The sequence below is a fragment of the Oryzias melastigma genome, linkage group LG13 (assembly GCF_002922805.2).
Source record: "Oryzias melastigma strain HK-1 linkage group LG13, ASM292280v2, whole genome shotgun sequence".
In the NCBI taxonomy this organism is placed as follows: Eukaryota; Metazoa; Chordata; class Actinopteri; order Beloniformes; family Adrianichthyidae; genus Oryzias; species Oryzias melastigma.
In genome coordinates this window covers 22,843,098-22,867,703 of record NC_050524.1, presented here as the reverse complement: position 1 = coordinate 22,867,703, position 24,606 = coordinate 22,843,098, and the positions used below count along the sequence as shown (strand labels likewise).

The following is a 24,606-nucleotide window of genomic DNA, read 5'->3' as shown; positions in this document are numbered from 1 at the left end:
AAACCTATCTGTGTACAAGTGGATGCATCAAGCTTTTTCCAAGTGTATTTTTTCATCTGCAACTGGTTCACAATGATTTGGATAAAGAAATCAAAATAAATGCAGTTTAATTGTCTTTAAATATATCTTCCATCACATTAAAAATGGTCTGTTTGGACTATATATGTTGTGTGTCCAGTATCCAGTCTCCTGTGTCCAACCTCACAGAATAAGTAAACCAACTGTTGCTCTAACACTTTTTGTGGTTTAATTTGGTATCCAAAATGGATAAATACTGCACAAAAAAGTAAACTATTTGTTTGCTGTAACAATGATTTTTTGGTCAAAAAGTCTAAATAATGGGTAAATTTCGCTTAGCACCGTCTCACTCTGATCATCTTTTGATCTATTTTCAGTGCTCCCAGTGGTCTTTTAATTATGATTATGCCATTATTAGCCAAAATCAAAATACCTGTTTTTAAACCAGATTCCATCTTAGGTGAGGAAAACAAAGACATTCAGGGATCAATTTGTTTGCAAGTACATCAGAAGGGAGCAGAGAATGAAGCTTTTGGCCTGCCCAGTGTATCTTCTCCATCACAAATATGATCTTTTTCAAACTGCATTTAATATTTTTGTATAGAAGCATTGTTCTACAAATATATAATCGGTCAAACATACATTTCCTTAATTTTATCTGAAGTTCATTGATGTGAATTATTAATTTTTTTTGTTCCTCAAATCATTATGTATATTAAAGCTTTTCAGCAACATTCAATATCACACATGCTTGTCTTACTTTGAAAGGTCAGGGTTCTGTGATGACACATCCTCCAAAGATGGCAATGACCACATGGTGGAAAAGCCAGTTTAGCCAAACTCAGCCATCTCCTCATGCTCATTCCAGCTTTATAGAGTCACTGTAAACCACCAGACGTTCTGCAAACCCTCTAAGTATGGCAAACATTCATTTAATGAACTTCCTGTCGCTCAAAATGACAACCCTTCTACAAAATCATCTAAAAACGACAGGCTTATTAATGAAGTCATCATTTTGTGTAAGTGCTACTGTCATAAGAATCCTCTTCCAGCTCTATATGTGGAAATATGTAAGTAGGGAGTTGATGGAGCGGAGCTAAACTTTCAGTTCTTGTGAGAAAAGCATCTGTGTGAGAAGCTTAGCCGAGACTGTGATTCTTTTTCAATGTTTTTATTTAGAAGCAATTAGCGTCACACTGCTTTTAAATGTGTTTTTAAATGCCTTTTTTTGCTTAACAGTTTTGGGAAATCAGGAACAACAAATAAAATACTTTTCTAGTGATTTATGTCCAAAAAATTGTTAGCAAAAAGCAGCAGTGGTCAAAGCAGAGGCTTTCTGAATGGTTCAGGGTATTAAGTTTATGTAGAAGCTGCAAAAAAAAAAAAAAAAAAAGGCATAAAGAGGATGTTGAGTGCTCTGTGTCCCGTTTGGAAACAGCAGACTCATCTAAAGAGGACTCAGTCCATCTTGGCTGGTCCAGCTCTCATGTCGATGATTTCATGTCGCTTCCATCTGGCCTCAGAAGCGGTTAGCCAACATGCAGAACAAACAAGAAAAATATTCTTGCCGTTGGTGACATTTTAAAAGGCTCTGATGTTTTGTTTTGCTTCTGGTTTGTATGCGAGGCTGCTGGGGGTCAAACTGGTTGCCCCTGAAGCTGTCTATGTTAATCCTCAACAGGAACAACCTGAAAAAGATGCTGATTTTGAGAGAATAAGGAAGAGAGTGGACACAAGCCCTCAGACGGCTGACAAAGGTTAAGTACATGGATGTCAGCTTTGACTGCACACCAGCTGTCAGCGTTTTGCTAAAGAATAAAAGGAATTCTTTGCAAACTTACAGTTCTCTGCTGAGCCCCTTAGCAAAGAGCTGCACTGTTGAATAAATGCAGCGCAGAATTTTAATGGATTCATTGTTTAAACATGTAAATGGCAATTTCCTCCTTAGTGTGAAAGTGTATATCAGCTCAGCTCAGTGTAAAGAGACTTAATAAAAACCTGCTCCATCTCTGCTGCCCTGACATTATCAGAGCTGACAGGATGGAAATGAACAATCTTTTATCTTGTGTTTTTGTTTTACATCCTATCGATTTACACGATTTCCTCTTCATCGCACGAAGCCAGCGACAGAGCGACACATCTGTGACAGCTTAACGCCAGCTTCAGAACGCTTCAAAAATAATCTGTTAATTTATCTTTAACTGCAATGGTGGACGATTTACCTGCCAAGCAGCGAATGACGGAGCAGCTTCTGGTACAGTAAGTCATTTTTGTGGCCACTTGAGGGCAGCGGCAATAAAACCGCAATTACTATATTAATGTAAGACCTTTTTTAGTATTTGAAGCACATAGACGAGTGTTCATTTTCTGAAAAAAGTTAATGGCTTTGGTTCGCAGCCTATTGATTTAATTAGGGAACCTGCTACAGAGCAGATGCCAATTTATGTTTTAAAAAATTATTGTTCATTTATTGGTGTTTATCTTTTATCATGTCCTTTTCAATTTTTCTTCTCTAGCAGCTGTGGACAGGACGGCTTTTAACATATTCAGCTGTCAGCAGGAAGTTCATGGAGGCTTATGGTCAGTGGATTAGCATCCATATGGAAGCAGAAGCTTTGACTATTTCCTCCTAAAAGGTCTGTTTAGGAGCAGCTTATTTCTTACAGTTTACATAAAACCATGACAGGAAAAGAACTAATTTTTATGTTTGTACATTGTGTACATTTAAGTGATGAGAATTTTGGTAGATAACATTCAGATCATATCCTAAATTTCCACCAATTATCCTGATTTTTCCACTACGACTGCTATTAAATGGTCCAGAAAACAGTATATTAGAGGCAAATTGAACAAAACAGACTTCCTTTGTTTTTGTTTTATTTTATGCACAAAAATGAACATATGTGAGGATTTATTAAAAGAAAAGCTTGGCAAAAACCTGCTTGGCTCCATGTGGAAGAAAAATTTCCTTTGAGAATTGTAGGATGAAAGTCACTGCTGCTCAAAAATCACTTAATCTCACATTTGCTTCATTTCCTCCCAATTTTAAGAACTTTTTTGTGGACTTAAAAGGTCAAAATTTAACCTTTTGGAAACATATTTAAAATTATGGTACATTGATAAAACCTAGCAGTAAATTTTGTAAAAAGCACACGAAATGAACAAACATGGTGGTGGTACTGTGATGGTCTGGGGCTCCTTTGAAGCAATTCTTGATGGAGCCACAATTTCAGGTTAATTTTTTTGGGGGCCTCAGAACAATTCTCACTTCAGAAATACGGAGATTTTACATACAGAACGATCACCAACATTAACATGTAACAACTTAAACAAAATATAAGCTTTTAGGATGGACTGGTCAAAGTGCTGACTTTCTTAGTTTAAACTAGTTGTCATCTAACTAAATCCTCTGCATTTGACAAATAACCTGGCAGTTGCAGCCATGATCCTGGAAGCCTTTGGTGATTTTTGCCAACTTTTGTTGCCACGTGTCAAGCAATGAGGCATTAGGTCTTTCTTTAAAGGCCTGATATACTACTTCAGTGAACCACAGAGCTGGTCTGCTGCCAGTTTCTGCAAACATTTGATGGCAGTTTTTGCTGCCAAGAGAAGCTCAACGAGTCCTGAGACCATATTTTCTCTACAAATGGACCCTGTCAGGTCTGGATGTAGTTTTTACCTTTAAGAAATAAAACCATAAACTGCAACTGATATTAACTTTATCAAACTAAATAATTAGGAGAGGTGCAAAAAAATATTTTACTGAACAGCAAATTTAGAGTTCTGTGACGTCAGCTAGTTCCTCAACGTAACATCTTCTGCTCGCTGATTGTTAACTGGTGTTTCTGATGATGCACTTAAATCAGACTATAAATGACAACTGGACAGTGTGAGTGTGAAGTCACCCACTGAAAATATTTTACTACTGGCTTCAACCCAACAAAGTCAATTCAATCACCATTTTTTTTTACGATATGTTTCAGCCAGACGACGTCAGTAAGCAGCGATTGATACGAATCAGTCAATGTTTCCATGGCAAACAATCTTGCCAATCAGGAGTGAGCTTGTCAGAAGGCCACACCCCTACCATTTGAAAGTGGGCTACACGAAATTGAATCGAACATGTTGAGCGTTAGACGTGGGGGCCAGAAGGCTCCACCCACTTTTATTGATCAGATTGGCCAATTTGTAACTTGAAGAACAACAACAGTTGTCTGACAAATGGAATGACTGAGTAATAATTGTTTATTTTTCCATAGAAGTTTATGGGATTTTGGCTTCTTAGAGCCAGCAGGTACTTCCTGTTTGGATCGTCAGGGGGGAGGGGTCACTCAGTCCAGTTCCTACATACAGTCAGTACCTTAAACCACCTTAAGCCTTCCTTTTGATTTTACCCTCTTAAGGTTGTGTTTTTTTTCTACAGTAGATCTTTTTTGAGTTTTGGCAAATATTAATAGCTGCTAACCTCCATGAATCCTGCTGATAATTTTCTTGTGTAACATACATTATACAGATTTATGCCTTTACTTGTGATCAGTGAAGCTTGTTGTCATTCTCCAGCCTGATTCATTTGTGACTCAAATGACTGAGTTACTTCTGATGAGTGTCTTCCACCACACAGACTGCATTTGTTGAGTCTCGTGTGCTTTTGATGCTCCGCTATCCAGTGAAGTAGTGATAAAAGTGTGACTCTTAATTTCCGCTTTTCTTTTTTTATTTATTAGGTCTCAGCACATTTTCTCATTATAAAACACCCGTGGCAGTGGCAGAGCAGAAGCATACCCTGATTTAGATTAAATACGTCACACACAAGTTGTTAAAGAGTGTGATTCAGGAAAATAATTACAACCCCAAAAGCATGAACAAGAAACAAGCCCAGAAGCAGTAATTACTAGCTGGCAAGATGGTTCTACAAATTGAAGTAGGTCTTTGGATGCCTGAACAATGCCGGTGACACGAGAGAAGATGGAAGGGAACAGAAAAAACAAAACAAATTATTGGTGCATTCTTGAGAGGAATTTTTTTCCTGCCATTAAAGATGGCGACTCTTCGTGGATTGTTTTCTCTGTAAACAGAAAGGGCTCAACAGGGTGATAATAGGCCTTCGTTAATTGAGGCAAACAATGCCTGCACACATTCTGCACATTTGTTGATTCGCTGCCACAGCTGACGACAAAAACGGGTAGAGACCTGCCTGCAGGTAAGAGCTCCTTTGTGTGTGTGTTTTCCCACTAAGATGGACAGGCAACCTGTCAAGTTTTTTTCTTTTTTTGTGCATGCTTTTATCTCATCATGTCAGGTTCCTGGTTTTGGCTTGCTCTCCTGCCTCAGTCAGTCAACAATGACCTGGCAGCAGCTGTTGCAGGATGCTGCTGCCAGGCTTTTGACAAACACTCTCCAAGGTCCCGCATCACCCTGCAACGGCCTGCTTTTATTGGCTCCCTGCGGAGCGCAGAGTTGATTCCAAAACCCATTTTATGCCACAGGAGCATCATAACATGGCTTCATGTTAGTGTCACTGAGTTACAGCTATTATCTGGTTATCCTGTGTTTCTATTCATGAGCATCATAATGGGGGAGATGTGTTTATGCTTTTGGTACAAAACTCCCATCTTAAATTCCAGTTGTGTTCCTGCGGTGTTACAGTTTAAGAATAATGATTTTTAATGTGATGTGGGGAAACGTATATGAAAATGAAGAATTGGAAGTCTACAACCGTATTAGTGACACCATAAAAAAATACATATATGAAAATAAGTCGTAAAATTATGAAAATAAAGTTGCAACTTTACAAAAAGAAATGTGAGAATTTAGGGGAAAATAATAATAAAAAAATAAATTTGGAAATGTCTAATAAAAAGTTGTAGTTTTATGGAAAAAAAAAGTCATAATTCATGAGAATAAATTAGTACATTTACAAAAAAAGCTGTCATTTGATGTGAACACAGTTGTACATGTATGAGAAAAAAGTCACAATTACATGAGAATAAACGTGTATTTTTATAAGAAAAAAGTCACATTTTTATGAAAATATATGTGTAAACTTATGAGTAAAAGTCATAAGATTTTGAGAATAAATGTGCAAATATGTGACAAAAAAGTTGTATAATTTTTTTTAGAAAGTTGTAAATTTATAGGAAAAAATCAAAATTTTACAGAAAAAATATGTTTATTTGTGAGAAAAAAATTGTAATTTATGATAATAAATGTGTAAATCTATGAGTAAAATGTCTAGATTTTACAAAAATAATGTAAAATTATTAGAAAAAGTCATAAAAGCTACAAAAGTGTTTTGTAATCATTTACACATTTATATTTTAGACGTTTTTTTAAACTGCCAAAAAAAAACAGCAACTTAATTCTAATTCATTGCTCAATTCATTCTATCATTTCACACCGAGAACTGAAACATCTCTTAAATTAAATCTCTTAAAGACGTTTTAAATTATACTGACAAACTCTTAAAGAAAACAGTTTCTGTATATTGGTTGGAACTAAATTATATTTATCTCTAAAAACTATTTCTAATACTTGAACATAAACAAAGTCCTTTAATTTTAAACTTTTAGTCAAACAAAATAATGAATTATTTGGTTCACAGTATCCTGCTCTGTTGACTCTTCAAATAGCTTTATTTGTCATTTTGTAATTCGGTCGAACACTCTCCTTCTTTTTACATTCCATTGTCATCCAGCTCAGCAATAAATAAACACTCACCTGAGCACAGGTGTCAGCTCACCTTTGAACTAATAGTATGTGTGACAGAATGAAAGGTTTCACATGTGTGGGTTTATATGCAGAAACGTGTGTGTCAACTGCAGTTGTGTTGTGTACATTTTGACTAGTTCATATGTGAAGACTATTATAGCCAACAGGTATGTGTGACCTTTCTTTTGTGCATTCAGAAAAAAAAACATGTACATTTATGAAAACAAGCATAATTGTATGAAAATAAAGTCATTATTTTATAAGAAAAAAAAATAATTTTATGAAAATGAACCTGTAAATTTATGAGAAAAAAAATCATAACTTGATTCACCAGTGTCTTCTTACAGAATAAATATATGTTAAACATAATTAAACAGAAGAGGAAACATTTGTTTATCTTACAAAGCAGATTTTGTTTGTTTAAAATCACTGTAATGGGAGTATTAAAGGTGACGCAGATCTATTCTAAAGTGATTTTATATGAAATGCATCAAAATAGATGTTGTGTATGTGTAAGGTGGCTCTGCGTGTAGTGATAAAAGAGGGCATATTAATCAAAATGTGGTTCCAGGAATGATCCCCCCCCCACCCAAGACGAATTTGAAGAGCATGTTTTCACCCCTACAGTTCAGGCTGCCAGTCTCTTGTTGTTGCTGCAGTATGTTCAGTGAAATGATAAAGATGAGAGTGCAGGAAAAGGACAGAGAGGACGCAGGGGAGAATGAGGTCACACAGGTTGTAAAAGCAGAAAATGTTTGTAGCAATGTGAAGAGGAAGAGGAGGGAACAGCAAGACCTTTTGGTAATGAGGCTAACTGTGCGCTAACAGCGGGGCACCAGACACTCAATCAATGCTTATACCCCAGAAGTTTCTCACACTAACCAGCATGTGTGCAAACACACACACACATGCACACACACACAAGTGGCCTAAAAGCGTACGGCTCCCGCCTGGGGCCACAACTCTGCCCAGAGGACTCACAGAAAAGACAGGAAGCAGCAGCAGAGCATGAATGACCGACAGAAAACCTGCTCACGTGCACACATCACACGGGTCACAGGAAACATGACGGACAGTAAAGACCCAAACAGAAACAATGCTGCAACACATCCGAGTTAGAAAACGTTTTGTCCTCTTTGAGAGGAGAGGTGCTAAAAAAGATTTTAAAAAACACTTTATTTTGGTATTTTATTATCAAAAACAGCACAATTTGTGGAGTAAAATTGAGTTTGATGAAGCAGTCTGAAAATGCTTGCAAGCATTTCCAACTCGCACACATCCCAGCACAAAACCACTGGTGCGATCCATTTAGCTGATTGGAGTAGAAGTAATTGATGGGGTAGTGATGGATAGGATCTACTTCACAACATCGCACACACAAACACTGCGGCTCAGAGTCAAACTCAGTGTCTCAACTTCCCCCAGAGCTGCTTTATTTACTTACTACAAAAAATGCACAAAAAAACGAAATTATTGTAAACAAATCTTTTTCGCACATTTGACATTGAAAGGCCATTTTCTTTGCTGTTGCAATCGTGGCAGGAGGGATTTTATCTGCTGCTTTAGAAAACAGGCAAATCATCTCCTTTATTTACTGAATAGCAACAATTTTTTGTATAAATTTTAGGCGTAAATGTTTTTACAAACTGCCCACATTTACATAAGCATCCCTGTTGGAGCTCTCCCTCCAGCTGCCTGTATTTGTGTGCGTTTGTGTGCCTGTGTTAATGTGTGTGGCAGCACCGGTGTGTTTCAAAGTAAAACACAAAGACTACAGTCAGGTCATTAATTCTCCTCCACAAACATCCTCACACACAGTCAGGGTCAAGCGTTTGAACCTGTTATTATAGCTGCAGTATTTACTCAATTCCAGCTTAGTGTGTGTTTATGAGCTGCTTAAACGGTGCACATTTTCTGCAGACTTACAGCAAAAAAACCTAAATGAACTCTTCCAAAGGACAATTTTAAGTGCTTTTCTACATCAGCACAAACATGTCACTCATTTTTATGGAATATATTAAGATTCATGGTTCCTAGCAGAGGCTGAATAAAAAGAAGACTGCATCAGATAAACAACAACAGACTGAGGAGCATAACAAGGTGTTTAACAGGAAGACAATTTCACTATTTTTATAATTTAATGTTTAAGAATCTTATTTTTGTGTATTTATTTTTTTAGTGTTTTATTATTCTAATGTTTCAATGTGTCTCTTAGTTATAAACTGACCTAAGCTGCCTCTTTGTCATCACTCCCTAAAAAAGAGGATTTTGCTCTAAATGCAAACATACTGATTGATTGAATTACCGTAATAAAAAAAAACAATAATAAATAATGAGTATTAAGTTTATATTCAGTGTAAAGTTGGAAATATAAAGTAATGCAGGAAGATTTTACTGTTTTTCTAATAAAGGACAACATTTTAAAAAGAAAACTGTAGAAAAACTCCTCTTCTTTTTTAAAATATAAAATGTTAAAATGTCAAACTTTAACTATATAATTCATTGAACAGGGAAGTTGTCAAACTGATTTTTATTATTTTGAGTCTTCACAAACTCAACATTTATATAAAAACGTCATACACAGCTTACAGCAGGTGACATGGAAAGTTTGAATACATTAATAATTAAAATTAAGAATACTTTAAGTCCAAATATTTTTTTAGATATTTTTAAAGCATTACCAGTGGTCTTTTAATTATGGTTATGTAGTTTTTAGCCACAATCTAAAAACCTGTGCTGGTCTCTTTTAGAAATTCACCTCTGAGTTGTGAGGGACTGTTTTTAAGGAGCAACCCCACCGCCACTTCCCATCACCCATCTGTTTACACTCTCCCGCTAGCCTACAGCTCCTCACACCCCCAACCTAACATTACAAGTGCAGCAAAAATGGTGAGCAATACTGAAACAGTTTTGAGCCAGACGTGGATTTATTTGTCTACAAGTGGATGCATCAGAATGGAGCAGACCAGGGGGCTCCTGGCCCCCCGCATATTTTCTACATCACAAACACGGCATTTCTTAGTCTGCTCCTTATTGAAAATGATTTAAAAAAATACTCACAAATGCAGCTTTGATCTGACCTCCATTATCAGAAAAAAATGCCACAACAACATGCTGAAAACACCAAAAACACAATTTTCTTTGGAGTGGGTCTTAAAAAAATCAAATTTACTAAATATTTTTGCTCTTGACCAAAACAAGTGCCACAAATGGGGTTGATCAGCCCCCCGTCATGTCTGCACTGTGGGAAGGCAGGGGAGGAAATCTCTCAAAAAGAGTCTTAAACCCAAACACTTCTTTGTCTGGCAACTAAATAGGGCTGTCAGACAATGCGGATCAGACGAGTAACTTTACTGCAGCAAAATATCACCTGGAGCTCCTCGAAGTCCCTCTGTATTGCTGTAATCAGTGTTATAGTAAAGATTGCAATCAGGGTCACAGCTGGGTGTTAATATCAACCCAAGCAATAAACATTTATTTGACTTAATTTTGAGTTTATAATTGAAATGACTCTTCTGTTCTGGACGCCGTCCTCAGTCTGCTCCTTTTTAGTCTATTCAGTTCATCTGCCTGTGAAATCCACCAAAATGAGATCTGCAGATCTGTCCATCTGTTGATCTGTTTCTCTCTCTGTTAGCCCCTTAATCAATCTCCTGTATATCAAGTCCCCCACACACTCGGCAGCCTTTCACTGCCTCTCTGTTTCTCTGCTTCTTCTACATCTCTTAGCTTTAATGCTTTTGAGAGCTCGTTTCTTACCTTTGGAGAAGAGTCACCAGGAAGCACCAAGGACACGAAGGAAAGCATGATGGGAAAAGACAGAGAAATAAAAAAATGATTAGAAAATCACTGAATATACTTGATCTCTGTATTTGTTAGAGAAAAAAATAACATCAGAAGTGTGTGAATTACTGCGCTCCTCCCAAAGCCTTTGTTTAGGCCAAAGGTCAAAGGTGACAGAGCAGCTGATGAAGGGGTCACAAAGTCATCACGCACACTTCCACAGTGGATGAGCACCACCCATTTCCCGCTGACCCGTGTACACAAACGCTCCAAACAGAGCGAACTGGGAACTCTCACTATCAACCCGAATGTGACGTCATTCTTAAAAACCACAGCTTTGTTTGTGAGTGTGCATGGTCACACGTGCACAAATATGGCCTCCGTCTGTGTGTTGTAATGTGTCACATCAACGTGCACGAAATAATTTTCTTTCCACGTTTGTATTTGATTCCAACTATTCTTGTAAGGTTTTGAATGATTTACTGCAGTCTCATTATCCGAGGATGCTGTTAAACGATCTGCGTGTGCATGTGTGCGTGCACGTGTCTGTGCGTGACAGAAAGCTCAATACGACAGGGTCAGCTCTGTAGAAAATGGTCTATTGAGCAACGACTGCGTTCGGCTGCCAACGACTCTCTGCTTCTTCGATGGAGCTTTATGTAAAACTGCCGAGGCCACACACAAACACTCTTGCGCACACGCACACACAAACACACACTTGTGGAGCAGAGGATAAAGGAAGAGACTCGGAGCAAGAGAGGAGGATGTGTAACTAATCTGCTCTTCCTCTGCTTGGAAAGACTGAAGGAGATGAGCGAAAGCTGTAAAATCGTTTTGACAGAGCGGATTAGGACATTCACACAAAAATGTGCTCAGGCACACGCAAAAAGGTACGATCTCCTCGCTGCACCGCAACGGACCCCGTTCTTTCGCACGGATGAACTCACACTGCTAGACAAAACATACACAACCGAGCTTGCAAGTTAAGCTCACGCTGAGTCTGATTCTCCAGCAATATGTTTGCAATTGAAAAGAAATTTAAACATTTATAAAACTCTTGTAGAGCAGTTTGTCACTCTGTCTTCACTTCTACTTCTAACAACTTGAAAGTCTCATTCAGTTTGAGTGTTTTTAGAGTCAGCGTGGCGTAAATAATATATATATATATATATATATATATTCACATTTTCCTCAGTGAGTACTTTGTAAGGTTGGACGGATAGCTTTACAGGCATATTACTGAAAAAAGCAGAAAAAACTTTGTGTCATGGTGGGGAAGAAGCAGAAGAATAAATTTAGGACATTTACGACAACAGGACCCTGAAAGGGAAATCCCATTTTTTAAAATTAATCAATCCTATTGTGTGGATCTGTGCTTTCCTCAACACTTCATGTCAGAAAAAAAAATGTAACTAGTCCCACTCCAATCAACTACTGATCTATTTTCACAGTGTTCCCAGTGGTTTGTAATTATTATTATGTTGATTTTAGACAAAATATAATAATTTGTGTCCATTTTAGGACATAGTTTCTGCAGAGTGGCAGTGGTTGATTAGAAACTCACCTCTGAATTGTGAATTGTAGGCAGAACTATTGGTGCAGAGTAAACACACCCCAATTTCCCATCATCCATCTGTTTGTACACTCTCCCAGTAGCTTACAGACCCTCACAACCTCAAAAAAATGGGGAACAATATTGGCGATTTCTCAGAGATCCAGATGTCAGCTCAAATGTGGAGAAAACATTTAAATGAATCTATTCGTCTACAAGTGGATGCATCACAACGGGGTGCAGTAGGGACCTGGTGGGCTGCTGATTGGAGCACCTACGTCACTGCTACAAGCTTTTCCAACTCCATTTTTCCGTCTGCTTCTGATTCACAATGAAAAAAATGCTTAGAAATGCAAATTTGAAGCTATTTTTTATTAAATGTGTCCTTCCTCATGAGAAAAATGAAACAAGAACATATTAAAAACACCGGAAACACAAGTTTCATTGCAATGGGTCTCCAAAAAAAGAAAAAAAAAATATTGGACTGTTTTCAAATGCAGATTTCAAAGTGAAACCTGGAGTCAAAGTTTCGAATGACTTTCAGTTGGTTTGGCTGATCGGAGTTTGTCAAAACAGACTGACTGCTGAGCCTGAAGACATCAGAATGCTGAAGACCTCACATATGCACGTGCACACACACACTCCTATCCCGTCCAGTTCTGCATTTCCAAGTGCCCCAGAAAGACGGCGGTTGCCAGGATACAGACTGTTTGCCTGTTTCCTGTCAGATTGGTCAAAGAGAAAAAACTTTTTGATCAAGCTGTCACTTTTCAGCTCCTCTGCAGTCTCTCATCTTCCATGTCTGTTTCTCGCTGTACGTCTGCATTTGTCAGAGTTTTTGGCTGCATGTGTTGGAGCGCATCTGACGCCGTCTTGTGCCTCTGCAGCAAATTACAGAAACGGCAAATACATTAATTAGCATCTATACCACAGATCCAGTTATGGAGTAACAGAATTTGCCGTTACTTCAACAGTTATCTGATTGAAAACTTGTGAACTTTAACAGCAAACATTGGAAAAAGATGCAATTCATTTACCAACTAACAGACTAATATGGGTAAAAACCCAGGCCAGCTTTTAGAGTTGAGTTTTATCTGGAATTATGCTAATTTCCTCCATATGATACAATGTGATAACAGGATTATTAATTGTGATTTTTTTTAATTAAAACTGTTATTTCACCAGGAAATCCCATTGAGATTAGATCTCTTTTTAAGGGAAACCTGGAATTAATATCCAAAATGGATTTGATCAATAACCCACTATCTATCGTCATTTAAATTGGACACCTGTTCTTACTTTTTTAAACTCCTTTAGCACAGTGATTACCTTTCATTCTGCGCACTAATGCATTTTCATTTTTTCATTGTACTGTGTCATTGTAGATTGTCTTGTTTGTCTTTTTTTGAAATTGCTTAAAAAGGATAAATCAATCAATCAATCAAATAGTGAGACACAATAACAGGAAAATCTGAATAAAAGATGACGTCTGGTTTTCTTTGATAGAAGAAGATCCCTAAAGAGTCACACTAGGATGAGGGATGATTTCAAAGTAAAAGTCTGTCAGAAAAATGGCTTGATTTCCAATAAAACTCCTCATATTCCTGTTCAAACATTGTTATTAATAAAGTTACTGCCGCCTTTTTAAAGTCTTATGATAATATAAACACCAAACCCTCAGGGAACCCAAGAAATCAATTTCTTTGGGTCTTTAAAAGTAAGTTTTTTGCTTTTTGGGATAGCAAAAATTAGCAACAGCCAAAACATAAAAAAAAAAAAAAAAGTGGCCAAATCTGACCCAGTTGGTTCTCCCACATATATTATAATTCAGGTCAAATTAACCCATTTTTAAATGTTAAAATTTTGACCTGAACACAAATTAAGGTTTAAAATGATAATTTAAGACTCTTTTAACAGAACATAAAAACAACCTGAGCTATACTTTTGTGAAAAATACATTTTTTTCTTGTTTCTGCTTTTATTTTGCTCCACAAAAGCTCCATAATGTTGTACATCAAGCTGGGTTTTCAAAGGCAAAACTTTTGTTCTGAATCACAATGAGGTCTACACTTTTTTTTTCCAGATTTTTTTATTCCCGCAAACTCCAACACATTCTATCCAAAAGGCAAAGGTTTCTGTCTTTAACAGGGATTAGCCGAATGACAAGAACAAAGTGTTTCAAACTCCAAAGTTTGTGAGGAAGATGCAGAAAAACCAGCTTCCACCTCCAGAGAGATGGAGAAAACGCATCGTCTGTGATCTCAGGGTTATTGTGACTCATAGATCAGTGTAGTTCACCACACTTATAGGGGAACTGCTACAAATCTGTTACACCCACGTAACCCCCGCTCCCTTTTAGATCTCTGTGTGAAGGAGGAAGAGACACAGAAGGCAAAATTAGGATCTGCAGCACAAACGCAGGAATCATCATTTACATAATAGCTCCATCCGTCAGAGCGTTGGGCTGAAAGGAAGAGCGTGATGATTAATTCCACCCTGAAGACCTTGATTTCTGTCTCCTTTCTTTTTGACCATCACTCTCAAAAAACACACCAGCGCTTGCTCACACACCTGACACGCCGTAATGAAAATAAAAGTCATAATGACTTCCATCAGACTGCTACTTAATATTTCTCTTACTTCTCTTGCCTCCACTCTGTTCCCAAGGTGACAGCAGTTCTGCATCCGCTGGTCATTTCACTTGGAAAGGGTGAACTATTTTCTATCACAGCCTCATCCATTCCTGCTGGGGTTATTATTTTCTGAGGGGGATTTTTTTTTTTTTAATGCATTTGTTTTTTCCTTTTGACATGCCCTTCAGCTTCCTGCTGTCAAAACATGAATCTGTTGCTGCGCCAGGATGTTCTAACAGCAAAAACGGGGGAGTTTTGTCAGTTTTAATCAGGGGGGTAAAGAGTTAAAAAGCAACTTCCGAACTGAAGCTCATTTAAAACGCAAAAGTTGAGTGAGATTGTTTAAATTTGTTTCTCCTTTTTAAGCAAATAAACTCAATATTTAAAGGAACGTATGCAATATGCGCTGTAAGTATAACTTCCAACAAAGCATCATCTTCTTTTATTTATTTCCCAATTGACTTAATATCTTACATAAATTTGATAAATGTATATATTGTTTTTATTAATTGTGTTTTTTCTTTGTTTATAATGCTGAAAACTGTTAATAAACCAAATCAAACTAAAAGTAACATGTCATTTCCAAAAAGTAATCACAAGGTGAAAAAAGGGTCTTCTGCAACAATAATAAGATAAATAATTAAATTGTATTATTCTCTTATGTCAGAGCCTGGTTGAGAAAACATTTTCTCATTAATGGCCAGAGCTCATTTAATGTGACGATTGTGAATTTCTATGACAAATTTTAAACCAATTTTTTTCTGAAACTAGAGCATGTTCATTATCACAGACCAAGATGGCTCTGAAAAGGAACTGAAAAACAGAAACAAGCTTCAAAAGAGCCTAAAATAAAACCATTATTTGACCACAGCACCGCTGATGTGTTTTCTAGTCTTTCATTAAGGGTCGTGGCTAAGGGGGTGGAGCCTACTGGAGTGCTCACTTGGCGAGCTGAAACCCCAAAGTTTACTCTGAGGTTTTGATTGAACATGGAGTTGAAGGACCAGCTGTTTTTCCACTTGTTCGCACCTTAAAATTAACTCGTGATTTACTGCTCCTTCATTTCAAATCAGTAAAGGAGACGTACCCAGACAGAACTTTAGACATCTTAATTTTGGGTTCTGACATTTGAAGCACCTTTTAGTTTAGAAGGAAATAACAGGTTTCAACAGGATTCCACTGCTTGTTTGCTTTAGGAGTGTGAACTTGGTTTTCTTGGATTAAATTTCCTCTTTAAGTCTTTTTTATTTAAATAAATAACTTTCTATGTGACTGAATCTCTAAACACCTGTCAGGTACATAGGAGAACATTTTTATGTTTTTTCTTTTCAAGCAAAGCCCCTCCTTCACCCACAGGACACCAAAACACACACAAGTTAAGCAAAAATTGCATTGAATTGAGTTTATTAATGAAGCAGTAGCTCACATTTGATTTGACTTAAGATGCTGCTCTAAATTGATTGGTTGTTTTAATCAGAACCATTCTAGATCCTTTTAAAAAGGCCAAACTGTCTTAACTTTATTTTTTAATTGTCTGAAGTGACCAACAGGTTATGAAAAAAACTGCCTCTAAATACAACATTAGGAGAAAAACTGCAGCAGGTCCAGACTCTAACCTTCGGGTCAAACCTGGGACAGTGATTTTAAACTCCAAATATCTCTGTGGTTAACTCCAGCTTCTTTTACTTGAGGCAGTTGGTGAAGGTGAAACCAAAGTGGCATTCTGAGACAGTAATCCATGCCTTCATTACTTCTCGGATGGATTACTATAATTCTCTTTCTCTGTAATTTTAAAGTTACTCAGTCATCCCTTTCCTGTCTCCTACTGGTCCAGAACCAGCCTGATGCCTCAGGTCAGTTTCTCCTGGAGGTACCGATGTCCAACAAGCTCAGAGGGCAAGAAGCTTCTTCAATGTGTGCATCAAAGCTGTGGGACGCATTACAACTGAGAGTTTGACTGAAATCTTCACTGTTCATTAAAAAAAAAAAAAAAAAAAAAACCTTAAAACTAATTTCTACAGGCTGGTTTTTGACACAACAGGATACTCTGCTCTGCTAATCATTTTGTATGCAAGTATTTTGTTTTCACTTTTATTTTTAACTAAATTTTTATTATTTTACTTATTTCATACTTGACTTTTTAATTGTTTTAACCTTTTAGCTGTTGTAGCTGTTGTTTTGATGTTCTCAGTTTTAATGTACATTGTCTTGTTTGACTACAGTCAAGGCGCCATTTATATGAATATGATTTGATATAAAACTGATCTATACTTGGAAAAGCAAAAATTGGATAAATCTATAAATCAGTTTCCCTTCCAAGTAACTGTTTTTCTTACACATTCTCACTCTCCAACTCGTCGTTTTTTGACGGGCTGGCTGTTCCCATTAAACCAAGGGTCCCCAACCCTCGGGACACAGTAACGGATGTAGTAACAGGCGGAAAACCAGTACTGTGTAAGGGTACCAGCACCGGATTAGGGTTTAGGTACCGGTCCAATCTGCATTCTGAGGGTCGGGGACCACTGATTTGGGCATGCATTTTTTCCTGTCTGTGGCCTGGTGCCAAATTGCCCTCGGATCGGTACATGTCACGACCTGGAGGTTGGGAACCCCTGATTTATTGGGAACAGCCAGCATGTCAAAAACGATGTGTAAGGGATACCTAAAAAGTGACGCAGAGGGGGCCGAATCATACGTCCATATATGACGAGTGGGGAGAGAGAATGAGTTGGTTTTCCAGGTGGTAAAAACTTTTTTAAATTAAAGAAGGAATTCAATAAAAACTTTACATTTCAACCTTTTTAATCATAGACAAAAAAAAACTGATTTTGAATACAAACTTGAAAAATCAACCTTTAATTGAATTCTACATTGAATTCATGATTCAGTGCTTTGGCAGTGAAACGCGGCCGGACAGACTCGGCGCAGACGTCCATCTGCCTGGACGGAGTCTGAGAGGACATGAAGGAGACAAACAAACGCTGGAACGTCTGTTACAAGACAACGAGTGCAGAACAGGCTGAGGATCAATGTACCTGCTAGAACCGCTACTTCAGATGACCTTGTATTGAAAACTCGCCTCCATCCACCCACCTTCCTCCAAACAATGACGCCTCTCTGCCCTTCCGAGAAAAATCTCCGGCATTCATCCGTGCAGAGTGATGACTCTTCAAGGCCTGATTCAAGGAAAAGTACGCATTTCTGTGATGAACCTCCGCGTTCTCGTCTTATTAGTTCTCTTTGTGCGGATTTACTTGAAAGTTAACTGCTAACCTTCAGCTAACAAACAAAAGCAGAAATGAAAGACGGTGAGAAAACGACTTCTGATGCGTTCTGTCAGGTTGGCTTTGTTGTTCATGGTCTCCTTTTTTATGATCGACTTTCACAAATGCACGTGTTTGTTGTTGAACAGGACCGTGCTCCTTGATTACTGTACAAGGTTGTTTCATTTTAAACGTTAGAGAATGTGAAAAATGCCTAATGAATAAGGATAAGCCAAACACAAATCGTGACTATTGGTGAAAAAAAGTGTCCATCTGTTCATCTGTGCACATCCTCATCTATGGACTCTTCCTTTTTTAGTGTAGATGCAATGAAAGTGGGTTTTTATCATCACAGATCCCTTTAGTTTTCAGGGCACTGTTGATTTGTTAAGTTTAGGATACAGAAGCTTTATGATGACAGTTTAATGTTTCAAACACAACTCTTACAAAGGAAATTTTCTGTCCTAAAGTTTATTTTTTTGCTATAAAGTTGTTTTGTTTGATCACTTGTCCGAACGTAGTCTTGAGGATTTCTTTGTAACCATGGTTATATATTTGGTCATGATGATAGTCTGAATCATGAAAAGATGGGAAAATGTTTCATCAGTAAACAGGGTGTAAAGCAAAAATGCTCATAACTGGCAAACAAATTGCAGAAGATTTTCTTCTTCTGCTCTGAAAGTATTCACAGCTGCAGTCAGAAGCCATTTTTTGGATCGGCAGCTCATACTAATGATATAACAGTGTGTTTAAATCTAAAATAGAAGTTTCTTTAGAACAATTCCCAACTTTAAAAGTTATTATTTCTGGATGAATAACCTTAATTTTTCCCCCAAAACACTGGATTAATTTAATGCCCCCGTATAAGTGGCAAGACCCCCCTAAAAGCAGCTAAATGAACCTTAGCATCATAACACGCCTTCTTGGCTTCCTCCACAAACAGCTGCCTCTCACCAGGATCTCACAGCAAGGAGCAACCGCGGGGAGACGCAGCATCAGATCCAGAAGGACGAGCATGAGTGGCGACGAAGAAAGAGGAGCGGCGATAACCAGGGACACGGGCTGAACGGGGAGATTGGCGGGTACAAAGCGTTGACAGCGTAAAAACAATGTTTGAGATCGAATAGCTCGGCGTGGTCTGAAAGGAAGAGAAAATTTAATTTCCTGGTCAAACACTCAAAGGTGGCAGAAGGCGAGACGCCTCTAACATTGTTTTACTCGCCTCAATAACTGAAACAAACACACAATTCCTCTGGAAGCTCTTTGAGGAACTCATCTGCACAAAACTAAACGCACTACACACACTTACACACACACAAGGACATCCAGGCTCTGCATCACTTACCCCTCTTTTCTAGTACAAACTGACAATTTGGCTCTGTCATTTCCATGGTAACGCTGAACAGGATTGCCTGTGGAGGCATGTCGACATGTCTAAATATACTTGCTGACACACACACAGCTGTCTTCAGAGGACACTACACTGACCAAAATTCAATTTCTGGAGACTCCTTTTAACCATCGCCTCAAAACATTTAACTGGAGCTTTTTAAACCATGATGAAAATGAATGATTTACATTGCTAAGAACATTTCCAGCGGGTCAGACAGTCCTCTTTATGTGACTGCGTAGTCATGGAGTTTAAGTAACACACAGTCACACTTATGGAAAGAAGTTAAAAATCCTGTTTTTTGTGTTTATAAAATGTTCTTGTTGCAGTTTTCTAAGAACATCTATAAAGACAGTTAGGCTTAAAATTACATTTCTGAGTATTTCTTTATTTAATTTGTTGCAAATATGATAAAATGCAGTTTGAAAAAGATCATATTTGTGATGTCTCTGCTTCGCTTTATTGTGATTGACTCACATGTAGACGACTAGATCCATGTATGTCTTTGTTTTCCTTGTCCGTGCTGGCTCAAAATGGTTGAAAAAAAATTCTATTGCACCAGGAATGTTAGTCGTTAGGGGCTGTAAGCTAGTGAGAAAGCATGTAAAAAGATAGATGACAGGGAGTGGGGGCGGGCTTGCTCCACAGACACGGTATTGGCCACAAATAATAGGCAAATTTCTGATGAACTACTGTTTCAATGCAGAAACTAACTTCCAGAAAATGACACAATATTTTTTATTTTGGCTAAAGACGGCATAATCATAAATAAAATTCCACTGAGAATGATTTTAAAATAGATCAAAAGATGATCGGAGTAGGACTTTAAAGTTAAAATGTATGCATGAGGGCTGCAGAGGCTGTTGATCATGCAGCAGTTCTCCCAAATGAAAGCAAAAGTGGAACGGTCCAGCGTCTTAACATTCAAATCTCCTCTGTTTGTCAGACCTAAATGAAAACTGAAGCAGACAATTCTGCATGCTGTAAGATCTGTGTGACTTTAGAAATCCAGGGTGACTTTCTGCAGCTAAACATGGCAGCCCAACGTTCTGTTATTCTAATCAGATTCAGCAGGGAAGGACACACAAACCAGGAAAAAAACACGCATGATGTCATGGCATCCACCAATCACCACCTCTGCGTTCGTCCTCGGAACGTAAACCCTAACCTTCCTCTTACCATCTGTCTTTGACTTCCACTCTGTGTACTTGAATTAAGCAGTCAATCCAATCCCTCAGGGAACAACATAACCTCTTCCCACCCCCCATTTCCCTCCATTCTCATTCCTGCCTTCCTTTACCTGCACTGAATTTCAAGCAAGAGGAACAGATTTCAATCAACTTCCATCTTAAACGTTTCTTGGTGGAACCACTTTTTCCTGAACACAAATCCTTCATTACCCTTAAACTGGTGGGTTAGAGAGCAGGTTCAAAGGGAACTTAGAAACCAGACACACAGAATATTCAACGCCTGAAAGGTAATTTGGATTTTTTTACCGTTGCTTTAGCCTTTAGAGAGTAAAATGTGGAGGGAATGACTCCGTGTCACTTTTCTGCAGGGAGAAAAGCTCTGAAAGAGACTTTGTAAAGCTTTCCTCGATGCTCACTTTTCAATGCGGTGTGGAACCACATAAAATTATCGTCACTCCCTGCCAGCATTCATTAAATCACTGGATGATATCAGGGAAGAAAATGATTTTTTTGGGGGGTTGCGTGGTCCAATCTGCTGGGCGCAGTCCAAGTGAACCGTCTGCGACCGCCCTCCTCTGGGGATTGGACAGGTAGCGAACCTTGACAACGACATTTGATATCTTGATAGATGTTAAGGGGCTGCGGCCGACCAGATAAGAGGTGAATTGATTTTATATTGAGCCACGCTGACAGAAATTACAGGTCAGAACTTTCCAAAAGATAATTTCACATCCATCACTCTGCCGGGATTTGGACGACAAACTTTTACACTTACAGACTGTTTTATTATCACAGCACCAAACAGGACAGGAAAGCTCTCCAGAGGGGGGAGCAATCAGCCAAGCATACCATCCGTCTAAAACAAGTGGTGCTGCACCAGAGCAAAGAAGACACTGAGCGACCTCAGTCGTCCCAACAACAGACTCTTCTGTCTGTTTGGGTCAGAGAGACGTTCCTATTCCCTGAAGGCAAACACAGAGAGGATAATAAGGAGCTTTTCCCCACAGGCCATTCGGGCCAGTAACTTTAACACCTACCTGGTCTTTCAGGACTCACACCAACACACATCATAACATTCCTGAACAGGAAACTCACTACTCTACATGATGTCTGCACAGTATTGCTACTTTACAGATTTGAACTCTTTGTAGCACTTGGACACTTTTCCACTTTAACATTGTCATAGCTGTATATACAAGATGGAGGCTATACAGTCATATATTTATTAAAATTACTTTTTTATACTTAGTTGCATATACTTTTGTATATTTGTACTCTGTTGGACAGTAGTGGTAAACATTTTACCACATATTGTGCTGTGTGAAACAAAAGAATTCATCTTATTTGAGAGATTAATACATTTTTCTTAAATATGACGGACTGAAGTAAGTTAAATTTCTACTTTATTCTAATTTTAAAGACCTGTTTCAATGAAAAATTGTGCTTTTGTTGTTTTTCTGACGATGGAGGTCATATACAGGTACAGGAGAAAATACGTGAACTCTTTGGAATTACTAGGTTTGATCTATAAACTGAACACACAATCATGTTAAATAAAAACACAAAAACATAAACTGGTGTGATTTAAGCCGGCAATGTTTTTCTCCATCGTCGTGATTTAAATTGAGATAAAAAAAAACACATTTTTTATCCATTTCTTACAGAAATTAAGCAAAGGGTTCCCATAGGTTTTCTAGCAACTCTAGAAGGAAAATCAAGCTCAAAATGGCATTTTTGGATATTTATTTATTCGAATCAGGGGCCAACAAAAAAAAGGTGTTTGAAAAAGATTGTATTTGTGATGTAGAAAATACGCTGGGGGGCCACAGACTCCCAGCTTTGCTCTATTCTTATCCATTCACTTTCAGATAAATAGATCCATGTATGTTTTCGTTTTCCTCGCCTGACCTGGCGTCTGACTGAAAGCTGTACAGCTGGATAGCTCCAATATTGCTTGCTGTGGCGGGGTTCTTCTTGTAGTGAGCCAGGAAGTACTCAGAAATAAGATGAGCCAGGTCTTGAATAGGTAATGGGATTTTATTGTTCCCCAATAAGAAACAGAGTTCACAAACACTGTTTGGGAGAGCCTGTTGCCACCACTGCAACCATGACTGCTCTGCCATCAAACTGAAAAGTTCTCCCCTTATAAAGGCTTAGCCCCTCCCACAGGCCAATTAACCAAACATTTCTTTAACAGAAAATTCAGCCTTATACCTGGAAAAAATGACCTAAAATGAAGAAATAATTAATCATGGCTTTAACAGAAACAAGTATGAATATCAAAAGCATTGTGACAGAGAAAAAGAGAAAAAAAAACTTACAATTCTGACATGTGACATCACTTCCTGTTTCCTATATGTATGATGATGTGTACAATGCTCTGGTTGGAATGTTTGTGGTGGGAAGCCTGGATGGTAAGTAACATTCTATTTAAAACTAAGTGTGCACCCTTTGAGTTAAATAAAATGTGGCTGTGGTGAAAGTGAATGATTAATGTGCCTGGATGTATGTATGTGTCTGGTGTAACTATAAACTAAATGACTGAGAAATGATAGGATAGAAGGAGAAAAAAAAAAACAATTCAAGTCTTCAGGCACTGTCCTGCAACCTGTGACGCTGCTTCGTCACACTTGCCATTTTTTTGCGATGCTATTGTTAAGTTGGGAGAGAAACTAAGTCTGAGAAAACGACACGACATTTTAAAATTTTGGCTGAAAATGGCATAAGCGTAATCAGAAGACCACTGGGAACAATTTGAAAATGGAACATAACATGATCAGAGACCCCATTTTAAATAAATATTAAACAATTCAAAAACAGACTGTATTTTTGTATCAAAGTCATATCTGTAAACATTTATCTCTCTCTCAGCAACATCTGTGTTTTTGAACATTGTTAAGAATTCCCCGCGCTGTAAACAGGATTCATTTCGAATGACATGATGTGATGCTATCAGTCATTTTCTCCCATGTGTGGCTTCTGTTGGAGCTCCCTGTGATTAAACCATAAATAATTAAAGCATTAAGTGAGACACTATTTTTTTCTCCATCTCCAGTGCAGAGAAAGAGAAAGAACGAAAGAAAGAAAAGGGAGGGAGGGGGTTACATAGGGGAAATGTAATCTTGTTCTCTGGGGGTGTTCAATTGATTGTTGTAAATAGCCCTGAGCTGATGCATTTTCTGGAATAGTCCACCGTAAGTGCACTTCATGTGTCTCACCTTGTTTTTTTTAGCTTTTTTTCATTTCATTTCATTTTTCTCAACTTCAAAAAATGAGACCATGTTCATTTATTTCTCCAGAAACCATGGAAACAGAGTGAGTATTCATTTTCTGCTTCATCCCTTATGGGGTTGCTGGAGCCTATGCTAGCCACTACTAGGCAAAGGGGGAGCTCACCCTGGTCAGAATTGTGTAGTTTTATGGAAAAACGCGTTTTTATCTCCTCGAAGTGAACACTTGTTCATGACGTCTACATAAATGTAATAACATACAGAAACCTGCCTCCTTTTGCAGGTGGAATGATGCAGATTCGCTCCACGCATACATTAGCGGTGAAGCATGAACCCGAGCTGTGGTATGACGGAGACTCCTATTCCCTGCTCCTCCCACAACACCTCTGCAGCTCAGAAACATGCGTCACTCTTCGGATGTATCTGCGTTTGTGCGCATTGTTCTTAGGTGACACAGAGGTTAAGCAGCCTGTAAACAGGACTCATGCTGCAGCAGCACAAATGAGACATTTCTTCTTCTAATTCGACGGATTTATCATCCAAAACCCAGAAGAATTCACCCACATAAACAACTCATTTGCTGAAGAAATCTCAGTTTGTACTTTCACCTGGCAGGTTAGTGACCTGAACTGCTTGTTTAGTCATACGGTTGAAGCTTTTTTCCCACACGAGAGACGCGCTTTTTTTGTTTTTATTTTTTCTCCAGAGATGATTCAGAAGTGGGAGGTGGAATGCAGATGTTCCTATCATGTACTTTGAATGTCTTCAGGTCTTCTCTGTAACGCGTCTATAATCACTGCAGGAACTTTTTTCCCCGTACTTACACTCACAACCCCCCA

The 24,606-nt window shown here is 38.1% G+C and overlaps 1 protein-coding gene and 1 long non-coding RNA gene across 4 annotated transcripts in view; both read right to left on the bottom strand.

Annotated features, from left to right (window-relative positions):
- LOC112149660 (cGMP-dependent 3',5'-cyclic phosphodiesterase) overlaps nt 1–24,606 on the bottom strand; it is a gene marked incomplete at its 3' end in the record, with an annotated part of 200,241 nt that overhangs the window by 63,852 nt on the left and 111,783 nt on the right.
- Nucleotides 18,231–19,477, bottom strand: LOC112149661. The gene is made up of 3 exons (XR_002919822.2): nt 19,303–19,477; nt 18,912–19,095; nt 18,231–18,529 (listed from the first exon to the last, which is right to left on the bottom strand). It is a non-coding gene; the product is annotated as an uncharacterized LOC112149661 (long non-coding RNA).